The following is a 17219-nucleotide window of genomic DNA, read 5'->3' as shown; positions in this document are numbered from 1 at the left end:
TTGATTTCTGTGCCTGCAGCCCTCAGGTGGAGCCAGGAAGGCCTTTGAGATAAGATCAGGCATTGCTGGATTACAGCAGGAGGAATTTGGGAAGCAGTGATTTCCAGCCCTGGATCCACGGCTGCAGAGCCATTGCTGCTTGGATCTTCCCGTGGGATGGACACACTCCTGAGGTCACAGCTTCTATTGCAAGATCTCCCCTCCCAAACAAGTGTCCTGCTGATTTTGCAGAGCTCTTTGATCAGAATTTGGGGATTCTCACCCAGGTGTGCCCTTGGCCAGGGGTGCAGCAGCATGGCTGGGATGTGTGGCTGTGCTGTCCCCTCACCAGGCAGGGGAATCCAGGCCTGGCTGAATTTCCCTGCTCCCCAGGCAGCCCCTGGGCTCTGGAATGATGGCTATGGCCACTTGGCCACTTCAGGCCATGGTGTGTTTTTCTGCCTTTTAACTGGTTCTGTTTTGTTGTAGTTTTTTTTTTTTCCTGTTTTTGTTCTTTATAGTCACAATTACTTTCTTTTTTTTTTTTTTCTGTGTAACTGAAAGCACTTGGTGTACACCCTTTCTTTTCTTTTTTGTCTTTTTTTTTTTTTTTTTTCAGTAATCAGTGGTCAGAGTGAGGGTTGATGTTCCCTTGCAGAAGCCAGGTGACTCCTTCCAGCAATCTCAGATCACTCTAAGGACATGGATCACTCTAAGGACACCTGAACCTGGCTGTGCAGGTGTGACTGGGGCGTTTTCCCCTGGCAATGCCCAGCTCTGCTGCCATTTCCTGGAGAAAAATGCATTTATCCTTATTATGGATCTATTCTTACCATGAATTTATTCTTCTGAATGCACTTCAGATGGCTGCTGCTGTGATTCCATGATTCCATGAGGTTTCCATGGTCATGGATGGGGCAGACAGGGGTGGTGGAACACACACCTGGATGTGCTGCAATGCCCAGCTCTTGCTTGCTCTCAGATCCAGCTGTGCCAGTGCAGCTGGAAAAAAGGGAATTCCAGGTAGAGAAAATGTGGGAGAAGGATCCAGGTGTTCATTTCAGGGGGAATAAAGCAGCCTGTACTCAGCACCCTTGTCTTTGCAGGAACACTTGTGCTTTTACTTCCATGGATTTTCAACAAAGGCCCAGCAGCTGCTGAAACTGGATGAAGCAGCTGCTGGGGAATGCGGTTCAAAGTCACCTCAGGTGTCCTGGGGTGGGCACAATGCCAGCAGCAGATGATACAGTTTACCTGGAATATTATTCTGCAGGGAGTAAAGCATCTTCCAACAAACACCCACCCACTATTCTGTGATTCCATGAAAAGCCTTTGAAGCCTGTGCTCCCTGAATATCAAATTCCTTTAAATTAGCCATGTCACAAATTCTTTTCATAAAACAAGAAAAACCTTGCATTTTCACCAAAGCTCAAACCCTGAACTTTCTGTGTGGCTTCTTTTTCTTTCTCTTTCTTGTCCAAAATTATTGATCATTTTTTGGCTATTTTTGAGGTTCTGGGTTCAAGCTGGCATGGTTGAAAAATATCCCAGAGAAAAGAAAGCAAATAGCAAGTTTGGAAATGGAACTGAGCAGATCGTGAGCAGGCACGAGATCTGCAAGGAGGAACAATTTCAGTAATGGTACATCTGTATTTGTGCCCCCTGCACATTTGTATTGCTGCTGAGCTTTTATAAAAATGATGTTGGCTGCAAATTATGGACAATCATGAAAATGTACCTGTTGAAAAAGGCAGCATTCTGCTTGGAAAGGGAACAGGTTCTCCTTTGGGAGAGTTCTTTCTGTGGGCTGAAAACAGGAAAAGAAGCTGTACCAAATTACAGTGACCATGAGGATTACACAAGGGGCAAGACTTGGAGTGCCATGAAACATTTGTCAAGGGTTCAGCCCAGGACAGGGATTTCTTTGTGTAACCTTCTAATACACAAATGAAAGTGGGGTTCTGACTAATTAATGCTCTCAGAGTGGTGTGATGGGCCTGGAGTGTAACAGGGAGGTCAGTGTAGGTGTCCAGGGAAGCTGTGGATGCTTCATCCCTGGGAAGTAGAATCACAGAATGTCCTGAGCTGGGAGGGACCCCCAGGATCCCCCAGCCCAGCCCTGGCCCTGCCCAGACCCCCCAACAACCCCACCCTGGGCATCCCTGGCAGCGCTGTCCAAACGCTCCTGGAGCTCTGGCAGCCTCGGGGCCGTGCCCATTCCCTGGGGAGCCTGGGCAGTGCCAGCACCTCTGGGGAAGAACCTTGCCCTGAGATCCAGCCTGAGCCTCCCTGGAACAGCTCCTGTTCCTGGTCACAGAGAAAAAATCAGCGTCTTCCTCTTCTCTTCCCCTCACAGGGAAGTTGTAACTGCAGTGAGCTCTGCCCTCAGGCTCCTTTAGCTGAACAGACCCAGTGCCCTCAGCCACTCCTCCTATGGCTTCCCCTCAAGGTCCTTCACCATCCTCATGTTTCCCCTTTGGACACTCTCTAATGGTTTTAGGTCTTTTTTTTTTATATATACTGTGGCACCCAAAAATGCTCCCAGCACTTGAGGTGAGGCTGAACCAGCTCTGAGCACTGTCCCAGGCCAAGCTGGATGAGCTTGGAGCAACCTGGGATAGTGGAAGGTGTCCCTGTCCATGGCAGGGGGTGGGATGGGATGAACTTTAAGGTATTTTCCAACCCAAACCATTTTATGAATCTGTGTGTTCAGGGTTGAGGTTTTTTTGGTGGTAGAGGTTTGAAACATCAAGATTTGAAGCCCATTATAAAGATCACTGTGCAGCTGATGTGCAGGGCCCTTTGGAGTCACCAGCCCAAAGTCTGATGACAAATAATCAAATCATTCCTAAAGGATTAATGCACTTATTAATGTGCAGGATACATCATAAGAAGCATTTTCCAGAAGGGAAAGCCCAGTTTCAAAGTCACCGGCCTGTCACTACATTTCCCCCTGGCTTTTCAGATATTTCCTTCATTTTTTACCACTGCCCTCATTTCCTTGGGATGAGTTGTGGGGGGCTGCTCCTGTTCTTTTGTGCCAAGAGGATACTGAACCAACCTTGAAAAAATTCCTGTGAGGCCCTGTAAAAAACACGTGGCCTTGGTGTTAGCTTGTTTTGTTGAGAAATGTTCTTCAGGGCCTCTCATCTGGCCTAGAAACATATTTTTATTTAACTATTTCTTTTTGAAAGGAAAACTGTGGTCCTTGCATTCCTTTGTGGTGGGAGAAACAGGGGAAGCGTGGATGTGTTAGCCAGCTTGCTTCTCACTGCGTGCAGGGAACCAGGATTTCACCTCCAGCATCACCTCCCGCTGTCTGGAGGTGGTGATGTCTGGGGAGGGGGGAGGTCTGCAGGCTTGCAGTCAGAAGTGTGTTCAGCAGGAACAGGGGAGCTGCTTTGCCAGGAAACATTGCAGGAGGCCAGCTGTCCCACCTGAAGAGCCCCTCCTTCTTGATTAAAACCCTTTTCCTGATAAAGAGTTCCATTCTGGCAATACTGAAATATTCTGTGATCTAAGTTCTGGCTTTATAAGAGGAATATTAGCAGGAAAATGAAGTGGGATGAGGGAAGTCTCCCAGGGTGACAATGTCACTCTTGTGTGTTCAAGGATTGGAGATTTTGCATTTTTAAAATAATTTTCACTTGAAAAGTTTTCCCCATTTCATCAGTGTCAGTACCCCACATACCCAAAGGTCAAATTTACACATTTCCTTGCAGATGAAACAAAATGTTATTGACATAAAGCTCATTGGTCAGAGCTGCCAGTGCTGTGGAAAGGCAGCTCAAGCAGAGAGCTCTGCTGGTGTCCCTCAGAGCCCTGCTCAGGCTCCTGGCCTGTCCAGAGCACAGCAGGGTCACTCAGGACCTGCTTTGACACTTTGGGACATTGAGGTGCCCTCAGGACAGGGCAGAGGTTGATGTTTGCTGTGCATCCATGGAAAGCTGCTGTCCTGGGGTGACTTTATGATGTTTGTATCCCAAATCTCCTTGTTTATGTTATATATTATGTTCTGCACTTTTAAGACTGGCTCTGAGAGCGAAGGGGAGGAAGAAGAAGCCTCAGTTTGTGTTGAGAAAGATCCCTCATTCCCCACATCCTGCTCCTGGCCTGTGCTGTCTGCAGCACGGACAGACAGCAGGACACAGCTCTCCTGTGCTCTCAGTTAGTTTTTAGCTTGCTGAGGCAGAGGAGTTCCCTGGACTGCTTTTTTCCCTTTTCCTTGGAACTGTACAAACCTGCTCAGGACTGAAAACCCAGCCAAGCCCTGGGAGCTCACAGCTGTGGCCCACCAGGACCTTGACTATTTTCAGCACCAGAGGGATTGATAAGAGACTGAGCAAGCCTAACTACACCCATGGAAAGGACTTTTCTGGATTTGCCATCTCAGTGAACAGAGAGAGGTTTTATTGTTCAATATTATTCATTCTTTATGATTGTAGATACTTTGCTTGTTGAATAAACAGCTTTTTCCACTTTTCTCCGAGGAAATCTTTTCCTGAACTAGTTGGGGGAGGGGCTTGAATTTGCCTTCTGGAGGGACCTCATTCAAAGGTTTTCTCCCAAATTTGCCTTAAATCAGGAGAGCTGTGCACACCTATCCTGTCCTTATCCAGCTGATCTGGAAAACCCATCTCCCTGGTGATTTTAGGAAGGCTCCTGTGGGATCTTGCCCACCTTTGAGGCTGACAAAGTAGGAGGAGCAGGGACAATGTGATGTGCACAACCTGCCCACAGCCCCAGCGCTCCCTCCAGCACCACCTTCATTCCTGATTTTATTTCTTGGTGCCCTCAACCCAGCTTGAAGTGTGAGAAAACACACCATTACCAGGAAATGAAGCTTTGTTAACATGCAGAGTTACCAGTGAGAAGGAGAAAATTACTGGTTCAAAACTCCACCACTTGTTATTTGGGAAGAGAAAACTTCTTCTTCTCCCATTTTTCCCTCACACCCCAAACCATGCTCTCCCCCACTCCCTTCTTCTGTGTCTCTGCCTTGGCTTTCCAATGACCAGTATTTATTTCTCACCCTCCAGATTTCAGGAATTCCCAGTGAGACATGGCTTTGGCTGAGTGCTGTACAGTGCAGTCTCCCTGGTGCAACGTGTGATGGATGAGAGACAGCAAAGCTGAGAGCAGAGCTAAGGTGGATCTGCCTGGATTTATTTCTCTCTTCTGTGCTTTGCTTTCTGTTTCTCCTGCCCCACAGCTGCCTGAACACAGCCAGGTTTTAATGGGGAGACAGCAGCGAGCCAGGGTTGCTTCATGAATCAGGGGGAGCTGAAATTCTGCAGCACCGAAGACCATTTTCAAATGCAATTTCATGGGCTATTTTTTTCCTGATTCCAAGTGGTGTCTGGCCACATTTCTGCATGGAGCTCATCTAGGACACGCTGCCAAGCCTGAGATGTGAGGCCAGGCCAGTGCCACCCACTGTTCTCAGCTGTGTGATGTTCCACTGCAAGCTGGAGGAAAACAGAAAGGAAAAAAGCCATGGGTTTTGGTGGCTCCTTCCTTTCCAGGGAGATCCTGATGGGTGGCTGCATTGCACAGCTTTAGAGAGCACGTCCTTGAAAATTACAGCTCTTAGCTCTATTCTGTCTTCCTACACAGTGATTTGAGATCTACAAATATTTTCTGTTGCTAAAAGGAGAGGAAGGATCACAAGGTTATCAGCTGCGTTCAGACACTGGCACGCTGTTCCTTTGTGGAGAAGGACACTCAATTTTCTGATCTGACACCCCACACAAGGAGAAGATTCTTCCAAAAATGGATGGGAACTGAAATTGTGAGCGCTATTATCTGTATTTTTATCTCAACTGGGGATCCTGGGCGGATGGGAAGAGGGCTGGCCCAGAGGAGGTTGAGCTGCTGCTCTGATTAAAGACAGGGCTTTAAAAGGAGCAGCACAAATATCCATTGGAGCTGCAACCCAGACCAAACCTCCCCTGTCCCCAGAGCCTGTTTGTGTTCAGAAGGAGCACTCACAGCACAGATGCAGTGAGAGGTGGGAGCTGTTTCCATGTGGCAGCAGATTGGGGGCTTTTACTGCAGGGAGCACAACAACCAGCTCAGTCATTACCCATTTATGGGGTGAACTCCTGTGTGCCCATTCCAATTCGTCTGCTTGGCAAACTGGGAGCATTTCCTGGTTCAAGAATCTCCAGTGAGCAGCTGGGGACGTCTGTGGGCGCAGGCTCCTTCCTATTTCAACTACAGGCATTAGTGGGGTAAAGAATGAGCGGAGCCAAGGCACCAGCCACTGGTGTGGAGCCAGAAATTGCTTCTCAGGACGCCTCTGGAAGCCAAATTGCTTCCCAGCACAGTTGTGATAACAGTGCTGCAGCAAATGCCATTTAAATACAATTCCCTGCTAACACAGGGGAGGGATGAGGGAATACATAAACCAAATAATTAACGCTGCCTGGATGGCTCCAGTTCTGTGTGTGGAAGGACAAGAGGGAGGTAAACAGTGGGGTGGAAGAGGACAGCTTTTCCTTGTAATTGTAAAACTTAATTTGCTCTTTAAGGAAGGATCAAAATGACATTAAAGTGAATGCCAATTGATTTCAAAGGGGTTTGAATTGATTTCTGGAAACTATTGCTGGTTAAAATTGCCAGGGAAAGCCCATCAGGACTGACATCTTTACAGCCACTATGACTGACCAGAGATGGGAACTCCTTTCTGGAAATATCTTAAAATATTTCTGTACTATAAAATGGAAAGAAAACTGCTGCCTTCTAAGGAGGGACAAACCTTTTTTTAAGGTGGCTTTATAAATATTAAACCAGACATTTCATTTCTTATGTTTTAAAACCTTTCTTCAAGGCTCCCCAACTTTCCTGGAGCCCAGGCTCTTGTGAGGGGAGTGGAGGAGGTGACATCCAGGGTTTCTGACATCCTGCTGAACCTAAAGGATGTGGTAAATGCAGCCCTAGGATTGGATTCTCCAGGACTGGCACAAGTGGAGGTCTGGGTCCAGAAATTGGTGCTTGGAGCCAGGTATCCCAGGGCCCACAGACTTCCAGGGATGAGCATGGTCTGCCACATGAACCTCTGTGTCACTGGAAAATGAAGGGCTTTTAAGGGGCAGTGTGTGCTCCCCTCCAGGTCTCCAAAACAGAGAATCTGGCAGTTTTCCACAAAAATTTGATCATCACCTGCATGTTCTTTCAGTAAGTATTGTTTTTTTTTCCACTGAAGACCTGGTCTGTTGGAGAATTCCCAGCTAATTCCCAAATTCTGCTCACCACGAGCAGCACTATGGAGCTTCCCCAAAGAACTCCTTCCCTGACCTCTGGCTCCATCCCCACTGCTGGGGTTTGTTGGGAAGTGCATGGTGTGGATACAGCTGTGGCAGGCTGCACATAAATCACTAAACACTGAAAGCAGTGAATTCTGGAGTTGTTGGCTCCATGGCTGGGCAGGGGTGGAGGGTGAGTAAAGATGAGATATTTAAATACCTGTTCCTTAACGAGGTCCATCCTTCCAAACATGCACAGAATGGTTCTTTGGGAAGGATTTTATTCCCTCAACAGCAAAAGCAACACGACACACATTTAATATTCCTTCTTATTAATATCACATCTTCTAACAGGCAAATCCTGTCAGCTTATTATCAAACTCACAGCTCCTCTGACTGAGCAGAAACAAGATAAGTCAGAGAGGTCAGGGCTGTGTGCCCAGGAGAGCAGCTCACCCTTTGAGAAACCCTTTTCTTCATTTCCTCAGCCTTTTACCTCACATTTGTAAATGACTCATTTGCTGTGTGGCTGATATCATATTTAATAACTCTCCCTGCTCTGGTTTACATGGCACCCACAGCCCTCCTTGCCATGCAGCATCACTGGAGACCTGGCACTGCCAGAATTAGCATTGCAAATTCCTTGGAAAACTCAGTCTCACTTCACTGGAGCCTCCTAAGGCGATTTGCCCAACAAATCCCTATTACAGTGCACTGGTAATGCTCTCTAAGGCTAATTGTTCTTCCTCTGTTAGTGAGAACAATGCCCAGCCTTATTTTAAGGAAGCAGAACAGACTTATTGAATCCCCATGCCAAGTGCTCTGTCATTTTTCTGCCTTTGATGGGAATTGAGAGCCGGCAGTCCTTGAGGCAGGACATGACAGAGCACATTTTGTGAGCACATCTGCCTGTCCTTACACAGATGTGGCCAGCTGGGCTGTGGGCATGTCCCTCACAGCCCCAGCCCTTCCCCAGGCTGGCCCTGCCTGGAGTTCCATGAACTCCCAGAAAACTCCTCACACCCCACGGGTAAACCTGACTGCTCTGGGTCAGCCAGAGTGGGATCACAGCAGGGATTAAAGCACCAGTTTCTCTTTCCTCATGGCAATGGCTTCTTTTTCTACTTCTGTACCAAAGATTCCACTCATTCCAGGCAAGCAGCTTGAGCCTTCTCCTTGGATGCATGGAAGGCCTGGTCCTTGGTCATTCATTGTCCATGCTGGAATTGATTTTCCAGTTCAGTTCTGGGATAAGAAAGCAATATCAAGAACCCTGAAGGTATTTGATCAAAAGTCTGTGAGGAATCAGGGCTCCTCTGAGCACATCCATGCACCCAGTCTGCCAGCTCAGGGTTTTCCCACGAGATCTGCTGGTCCTGCTGGCAGTGGGGCAGCGCTGGCCCCAGCTGGGACAGCCGTGGGACCTCTGTGGGTTCAGCACTTGTTGGGGTAACACAGAGAACAGGGCCAGGCAGGCCAGGAAGGGAGCTCCCTGGGTGTGACCTTTCAGGACTCATCCTGCTGCATTTGCCTGCCCTTTTGGTAATTAAATGCACTTAATTAACACACAGTGAGAGTGTCCTGGCGTTGATGAGGGTTCCTGTTTGTGCTGCTGCTCTGGGAATCAGTGATGCAGACCCCTGAGGTGAGAGAGAAACCTTCAGCTGCCTTCCTGCTGCTGGATGGGGGCAGCTGAGGATGTGCCCAGGTTCCAAGTAAACCAAAGGGAGAGGAAGAAGTGGAAAAAAGGAAGAAAAAAAATAGAAGAGATGGACAAAAGGCCTGTGTCACCACCACTAGGAGATACTGCCCCTGGAAGGCTGCATGGAGGAGCTGAGGCAGGACTTGATGAGGAGAAGGCTCCTAAATCCTGTCAGCATGACCACAATGTCATTTTGGCACTCAGGTGTGATGCTGTCTCCTGCCTCCTGTCCACAGGCAGCTGCAGAGAGCTCCAAAAAACCTCACCTTTAAGACAAAGGACCTGGAGAGGCTGTTTGAAGCCTGCTGACCCCAGCTCCTTCAGGCATCCTGGGCAGGATGAACCCCCCTGGCTGTCCCATCACTGCCTCCTGTCCTCACCACCTGGAAAAGAACCTGTCACTGCTGGATTCTGCACGGACTGAGGGGAGCTAGGTTTACAGGAGAAGAGAAACGAGGATATGGGGAGAAAGAAGGGGTGCTCGTGCAGCCTGTTTAGCCATAAATTCTTGTGGAGAAGAGGAGAGGCTGCTGTTCAGGAGGCAGATAAATGCCATGGAGGAGAGGTGATTTAAACCACAGATCAAAACCAGACTGCTTAAGTGCAGGTTTTAATTGGAAGTGAGGAGATTCCTTGATACATGATAAGGGAAATTCTTTAACAGCCTCCCCTGGGGAGCACGGGAAAAGCCACTGCTTTCATGGCAGAGTTTAATAAGCTGGTGTGATGGGAATCACAGGGAAGAGGACTTGACAATAGAGGAGAGTCCTTCAGTCCCTCTCTTACTACATTCTTATCTCTGCCCTTCCCTTGATACTCTGGTAAAGGGCTTTCTTAATTTAATTAGCATGTTATTAATTAGCACGATTACAGTGAGAGCAGGTGCCTGCCCTGGCTGTGTCCCCACCACCCTCTGCTGCACACCCTGGAGAGACCAGAGGCTGCTGAATTCTGTGGCTGGACAAGACTTTAAGTAAGTAAAGAGAAATAATGTTCAGCTCAGTGCCAGGCTCTCAGACACTGTTTAGACCAGGAAGGGGCTGTGCTGCAGGAGGGTGAGTTTGAATGATCATGCACGAGGAGGGAAGATTTGAGGGGAGATGGAAAGGTTGATGTCCTGCAGATGGACATGTGCAACAGGCATCCTGTGTCAAGGAAAGTTCATTTTATAAGGCTTTTTAACTGGTTTTGAGTAATTTTTGGGCTACTCTGCCTGGCACCTGTTATTGGTACCTTGTACCTTGGAGGCTGGTGGGAAATACCTGAGGAGAGCTGACAAGAAAGATGGAGAGGAATTATTCACAAGGGCCTGGAGAGACAGGACAAGGAGGAATGGCTTGAAACTGGAAGGGAGTGGGGTTAGATGGGATATTGGATGGAAGTTCTGTACTGTGAGGGTGATGAGGCCCTGGCACAGGGCGCCCAGAGCAGCTGGGGCTGCCCCTGGATCCCTGGCAGTGTCCAAGGCCAGGCTGGATGGGGCTTGGAGCAGCCTGGGACAGTGGAAGGTGTCCCTACCCATGGCAGGGGTGGCACTGGATGGGCTTTAAGGTCCTTCCAACCCAACCCACGCTGGGATTCTGGGATTCCCAGTGTTGTCCCCGGAGGGCCCAGCCCAGCTGCCAGCACAGAGGGGCCACGGAGGTGCCCTGCAATCCTGAGCTCTGTGTCAGAGGGACCACGAAATCCAGTGAGGGGCCTCTTGCCTGGTGTGGCAAGAAGGTGCAGTGGTGTCCCAGAGCAGTGGCAGTGCCCCAGCAGTGTCCCCAGAGTGGTGGCAGTGTCCCCAGAGCGGTGACAGTGCCCCAGCAGTGTCCCCAGAGCGGTGGCAGTGCCCCAGGAGTGTCCCCAGAGCGGTGACAGTGTCCCCAGAGCAGTGTCAGTGCCCCAGAGTGGTGCCAGTGTCCCCAAAGAGGTGGCAGTGTCCCCAGAGCAGTGACAGTGTCCCCAGAGCGCTGGCAGTGCCCCAGCAGTGTCCCCAGAGCAGTGACAATGCCCCAGCAGTGTCCCCAGAGCAGTGGCAGTGCCCCAGAGCAGTGTCAGTGTCCCCAGAGCAGTGACAATGCCCCAGCAGTGTCCCCAGAGCAGTGGCAGTGTCCCCAGAGCGGTGGCAGTGCCCCAGCAGTGTCCCCAGAGCGGTGGCAGTGTCCCAGAGCAGTGTCCCCAGAGCAGTGGCAGTGTCCTCGGAGCGGTGGCAGTGCCCCAGCAGTGTCCCCAGAGCAGTGGCAGTGTCCCCAGAGCGGTGGCAGTGCCCCAGCAGTGTCCCCAGAGCAGTGACAGTGTCCCCAGAGCAGTGACAATGCCCCAGCAGTGTCCCCAGAGCAGTGGCAGTGTCCCCAGAGCGGTGGCAGTGCCCCAGCAGTGTCCCCAGAGCGGTGGCAGTGCCCCAGCAGTGTCCCCAGAGCGGTGTCAGTGTCCCCAGAGCGGTGGCAGTGCCCCAGCAGTGTCCCCAGAGCAGTGACAGTGTCCCCAGAGCAGTGACAATGCCCCAGCAGCGTCCCCAGAGCAGTGGCAGTGTCCCCAGAGCGGTGGCAGTGTCCCCAGAGCGGTGGCAGTGCCCCAGCAGTGTCCCCAGAGCGGTGGCAGTGTCCCAGAGCAGTGTCCCCAGAGCAGTGGCAGTGCCCCAGCAGTGTCCCCAGAGCGGTGTCAGTGTCCCCAGAGCGGTGGCAGTGCCCCAGCAGTGCCCTGGTGTGTGCAGCTGGCAGTGAGCCCCTCAGGGAGGAGCACACAGTGTCCCCGGTGCCCCAGAGGATGGCACAGCCCCGCTGGCAGCCCCAGGCCGGAGCTGGCTGCCGCCACAGCAGAACCGAAGCCGTGTGTGTTGCTCTTAGGCCGGCTGAGGCCTCTCTGCTGCCGTGGCAGCGCCGCGCTGGGAAAGGCCTCGTGTGCCATTGTCCTTGGCAGCCACGGCCCTGCTGCTGCTGCTGCTGCTGTGGAAAAAACCCTCCCTCCTGCCTCATCCAGGCCAGGATCCCTGCCTGGAAAAATGGCTTTTTCCTGAGCGTTTGTTACCTGCAGCTGCGTGAGACTCTCGGGCTGTTCAATTAAAGAGCCCTTTTTCCCATTAACTGTCTCCTCAGACAAATGGGAAGTGTATTTAATGCTCGCTCAGGATGAAGCCAACATGTTTCTCCTGCTGTTTTACACTTTCTTCTTCGCGGGGATTTGTTGTCTCTGACTGTTCAAATACCTTGAAGTTCCCCAGCATTTCCCATCAGGGAAAGGTAACAAGTGTGGTGACAAAGAGTGAGTGCCAGATGAGCCTGGGGAAATGGATGGCTTTAATAGATGTTACTGAGGCCCTTTTGCACCCTGCCTGACGCTGAGCAGCCTCCCCATCCATCACCCTCACTCTGCCTGAGGAGAGCACAGCAGCCAGCCCTTAACAGACCTTTCCTCCCCTGTTCCTTTAGGCAAAGTGCTGGCCTGGCTCCCTCCCCTCCCTGACAGTCTCAGGAGAGGCAGTTTGGAGAAGGCAAAATTAGCAATAGATCCCCTATCTCAGCTTGATGCTTTTTGTTAAAGTGCCCTGAGAATCAGCTTCTTCCTGCCACTGGTACCTTGCTGTACATTAATACAAGAACTGATAAAGTGTGCTCCGAGCCTTTATTTTCCTTTTTTTCCCCCCCCCCCTCCTTGTGTCTTCAGCGCTGCTCTCCCGTGAATCAAACAGCTGAGGAAAATTATGTAGATTTTTGCCTGTATAAAAATACTCTGCCCGAAATACGAGTTCCACGTTGGGCTGATGTATTAATCCTTGTCTCCTGGACAGCAATAATCACTCTCTGTCGTTTTTCAAGCTGCAACTCAGCACTTCAGCTTTTTCCACATGCCTTTCAGCAAGTTTGGTGTCAGCCCCAAAACGGGGAAGGGAGGGAGGAGGGCAGAGCTCCTCTGGGCCTGATCCCGCTCTGGCCTGCACTGAAGGTGTGCAATGAGTAACTGGGGTAAAAGCAGCTTGAGACTGTTATCTAATTCCTCATCTCCTTCCTAAAGCAGCCTTGTCTGAAGAGCAGAGGGATTTGTGTGGGACCAACCTGCCCCATCTGGACTGAGCAAGGCTTGGTGGGACCATCCTGGCTCCTTGGGACTGACCAGCCTCGATGGGACCAGCCTGGCTTGCCTGGATTGAGCAGGCATGGTGGGACCAGCCAGACTCCTCTTCCCTGCCCATGGCCAGGGGCTGGAACACAATGGTCTTTAATCCACCCCAAAGCAGTGTGAGACTGTGATTCCCGAGCTCTGTGTGCAGAGGGAAGCTGTTCTTGGCCAGGGCAGGGCTCCTGGGTGTTTGCATTAGCTGTGAACAAAGAGAAGTTCAAGCTGCTGTGTGATGTGAGCTGCTGTTCTCCAGCCCTCGTCCCTTCCAGATGTGCAGCCCCATGAGCACCAGCACCTCCTGCACTGTGCTGCCCTCCTTGTGCTGGGGGATTAGGGTGACATGAGAGGAGCCCTGGGAGCACTCAGAGCCTTTGTGCTCTGAGACCAGCCCCAGCTCTTCACTAAAACAAGGCCTGATCTATCCCTGTGGATAAATAACTTCAGCTTAGGACTCCATCACTGTCAGGTGCGAGGCACTTCCCCTACAAGAGGCAGTAAAACCCTTTACAGCTCTTGCTCAGCACAACAAATGCTGTTGGTGCCCTTACAATGGGGGTTTATGTCCCCTGCCCCACGGGGGCTGTGCCAGTCACTGCAGCCCTGCTGCTGGGGATGAAGTGTCACTGTCTCATCCTCACTCCCAGCAGAACCTCGCCTCCTTCCTTGTCCCTGGTGGCCTGTAGATCCAGAAAGGGGGAAGATTTGGCTCTAAGCAGCTCTGCTTTGGGCTGAAGTGGATCTGATGACCACCAAGAGGGTGCCTAAAGGATGGACCAGATTTTTCCCAAAGTTTCAGCTTGAAATACTGATTTCCTGCTTCGTCTTCCATGGGTGTTGCCAGCTGGAATTCCACCCTGCTGATATCAGCAGAAAAGGGAATAAAAGGAGGTGCCAGGATGAGAGGATGTAAATTCTTGTAACTCCAAGATGCAAACAGTCTGCCAATAAAATTCCACAAGAGGAAATTTCTGATGTGCTGCTGTCACCAAAATCATGGGGATAAATCAGACTCCTCTAACTCTTTTTAGTGTTACAGAGTCAGGCATTCCATTATTCTTGACCAAGGTTTTTGTGTGTGGCTGACAAAGTTCCAGCCTCCACATCAATACAAAACATTTCACTTATTTATACATCTTTAGCAAAGAAAGAACTTCACGTACAATGGTTCTGAATTACATAATCCTCTTCATTAATTAGCATTCTATTCTCTGTTGGTCTGTGATTCTCGCTCTTTATGCTAATCTGGTCCACGTTCTGTGGTCCTTTTGTTATCTTTTTCTCACACAGGGAGTCTCCAGCTTTTCAAGCCTGAATCTCCTCAGTATCTTCTGCTTACTCCAACTTCTTTGAAGTGCCATAAATTTAAGGTTCCAGACTCCCAATCTTCAGATCCCTTTGGCTTTGTTTATTGAAGCTTGTCAGGGTTAGTTTTAACACCTTTAAGTTTCTGATGATTTAATGATCAATAAGAGTCTGTGAAAAAAATTTAAATAGTGCTGGCTAAAAGTGAGCAATTCTTACAATTAATTAAAACAACTAATTAGAAGTTAGTTAGGGATGTTATGTCATTTCCAGCACTACCAGTGCCATAAACTTGCAGAACCTGGAAGACTCTTGAGAGGAATGAGGGATTTGTCTTTACAAACAAGCTGTGGGTCTGCTGGTAGAGAAAACTACCACTGAGAGATAAAAGAAACAATGGGAAGGATTCCACTGATTGATGAATGGAAAAAAAAAGATATTTGCCTTTATAAACAAACTGTAGGTTTGCTGATAAATGAAACTGGATATTGAAAGATGAAAGAAACGATGGGGAAACACCATAAATTCAATAAGAATTTAAAATTTGAAGGGAGGGTTATACATTTGAGAGGAATCTTGGGTATCAGGTGTTCCAGGAAGTCTGTGCCTTTCAAGTACCTCAGCCAATGGGGAAAGAGAGAGGGAAATGTGGCTGGAAAATTGGGATAAAAAGGAGGCTGTGCCCTCCAAAAATTTGAGAGACCCCAGGGGAATGCCCCATGGCCTGTCCCTTTATTCAAATAAAGTAAAAGGACTCCTCTGTCTCCTTTTTAGACATAAACCTCTGGTGTTTGTGGATTAATTTTCCTGACACTCTTAACCATGTCAGCAGCTGGAAACCTGAGGGGTTACCCTGGAGTTCTCCTGTGTCCTGTAGGACAACATCTCCCGTGTTATCCAGCTTTGGAAGCAAGCACAGCAAGGGACAAACCTGAGAGAGGTGTCCCTGCAGGGGACAATGCCAGGACCCCAGACAGCCCAAAAGTGTTGGAGTGTTCTCCTGCCACCCTTTGCTCCCCTGGTTTTCAGGCTGCTGGATTCCTCAGGCAAGGGTGAGATGTTAATGTGTGTGTGGTTTGTTTTGGTGGAGTTTCCTTCTTGAGACCCAGAGTCCTGACCTGGCAGCTCTTCATCCCCCTGCCCCAGCAAGGGCTTTGCCCTGGGGCTGCTGAGGAGGGACAGCTTTCCCTGAGGACATGTGGGGGTGGCAGCAATGGGAACTGGAGCATCCTTCCCTCTCACAGCAGCTGTGGGTGCAAGGAGGGAGGGATCAATCACACAGCCAGCACTGACCTGGCACCATCCTGTTTTCACCCCTGGCTCTCATTCCTTCTGCTTCAAGACACCTAAGCAAGTTTTACCTGCTCCATTCTTCCTTTGTTTGTTTGTTTCTCCATCTTTCCTCTACAGACCATGTGGAAAAGTAGGATTTTTCTTGTACTGGGGGCTTGCTTGGGCAGGAAAAGTTCAGCATTTGCAGGGCTGAGTGACCCCCACCCTGTGACAGACCCCAGTGACCAGCAGGGCTGGCCTGGGGGGATTTCACCTGCTGCAGCCTCACTGCTCTTCTCAGCAGCCCCCACCCTGCTTCCCCAGAAACTCTTCCCCAACCTCACCTTTGTTTCCTGCTGCCTGCTTTCACTTGCTGGCTTGGTGCAGGAAATACTTGTTTGAGGTCTCCCAGTGCCTGAACTTTACTGGGATTGCTGGGAGCATCTCCTGAGGTTTTGAAAGGCTCCTTCATTGTCAGTGGAGTTAAATCCTTCTACCAGCAAAGCTCTATTTAGATGATAAGACAACTCACTGTGGTTATGAACACAGTGCAGAAACCTGCAGCATCTTCAGCACACCTCAGTGCTTTTTACCTCCAAGGTTTCCCTGACCAGCTTTCCCAGTGCAGGGAACCTCAGAGTGAAATCCCTGACTGGTGTGGGCTCCTGCATCTCCTTGCCCAAGGCATTCCTTCTTGGACCAACACTTGATAGCATGGCTGAACTTAGCAGTGGCATGTTCAAAATTTACTGGTAGTGGTGGTGGTGAACAGAAATCCTCAGTATTGGGTCAATCCCAAATGGAAAGTCTAAATAACAAGATTTTTGCTTAGATTGACATTTTAGAAATGGTTATAGAAAAATGCAGCTATTCCTTGCAGGAGACAAGAGGCAGAAGTAACATCATTATTATTACTGGTCTCAGTACAGCTCTTTTCCCTCAAAGCATCAGCCTGGTCTCTCCTTGGTTCATTTGTTTTTAATGTGGTCTGGAGTCACAGGGCCACCAGTGAAAACTCAGAGAACCCCCCCATTCTGCTGTTGTTCTGTGTTCACCTGTTGACTGCTTTAAATTCTCAAGCATTTCTTCTCTAGAATTTTATAAATGCATCAAGTTTCCTGACATTATCAGCTGATCAAATCCTGTTCTCATGCCAGGCAGAGCAGGCAGCTCCTTCTCCTTCTCCTTCTCCTTCTCCTTCTCCTTCTCCTTCTCCTTCTCCTTCTCCTTCTCCTTCTCCTTCTCCTTCTCCTTCTCCTTCTCCTTCTCCTTCTCCTTCTCCTTCTCCTTCTCCTTCTCCTTCTCCTTCTCCTTCTCCTTCTCCTTCTCCTTCTCCTTCTCCTTCTCCTTCTCCTTCTCCTTGCCAGGGTAGGGTGTATTCCTCTCCCCTCTAGCTCTGCTATCAAGTGCTGTTTTCCAAGGACATGCTTGGAGTACAATCCCAGTTTCCTTCCTGGCCCCACAGAGATGCTGCTGCTGTTGCTGCTCCAGGGAGCAGAGCAGGAAGGCCCAGGCTGGGCAGGGAGAAGTCCCTGCAGGTGGTGTCACTCCACAGCTCCCTGCTGCAGGCCAGGTGGTGTCAGGGAAGGTGCTCCTGCAAGGCTGCATTTCACAGA

At 49.8% G+C, this 17219-nt stretch overlaps 1 long non-coding RNA gene across 1 annotated transcript; it reads left to right on the top strand.

Moving 5' to 3' along the window:
* Nucleotides 1-9169: 9169 nt before the first annotated feature.
* LOC147650205 (uncharacterized) lies at nt 9170-13987 on the top strand. Its single transcript, XR_015276935.1, has 2 exons — nt 9170-11462; nt 11599-13987. It is a non-coding gene; the product is annotated as an uncharacterized LOC147650205 (long non-coding RNA).
* The last annotated feature ends 3232 nt before the right edge of the window (nt 13988-17219 follow it).

The sequence above is a fragment of the Cyanistes caeruleus genome, chromosome 16 (genome assembly GCF_971803275.1).
Source record: "Cyanistes caeruleus chromosome 16, bCyaCae1.hap1.1, whole genome shotgun sequence".
Lineage (NCBI taxonomy): Eukaryota > Metazoa > Chordata > Aves > Passeriformes > Paridae > Cyanistes > Cyanistes caeruleus.
The sequence above is the reverse complement of the archived record's forward strand: the minus strand, read 5'-3'. Positions and strand labels throughout refer to the sequence as shown.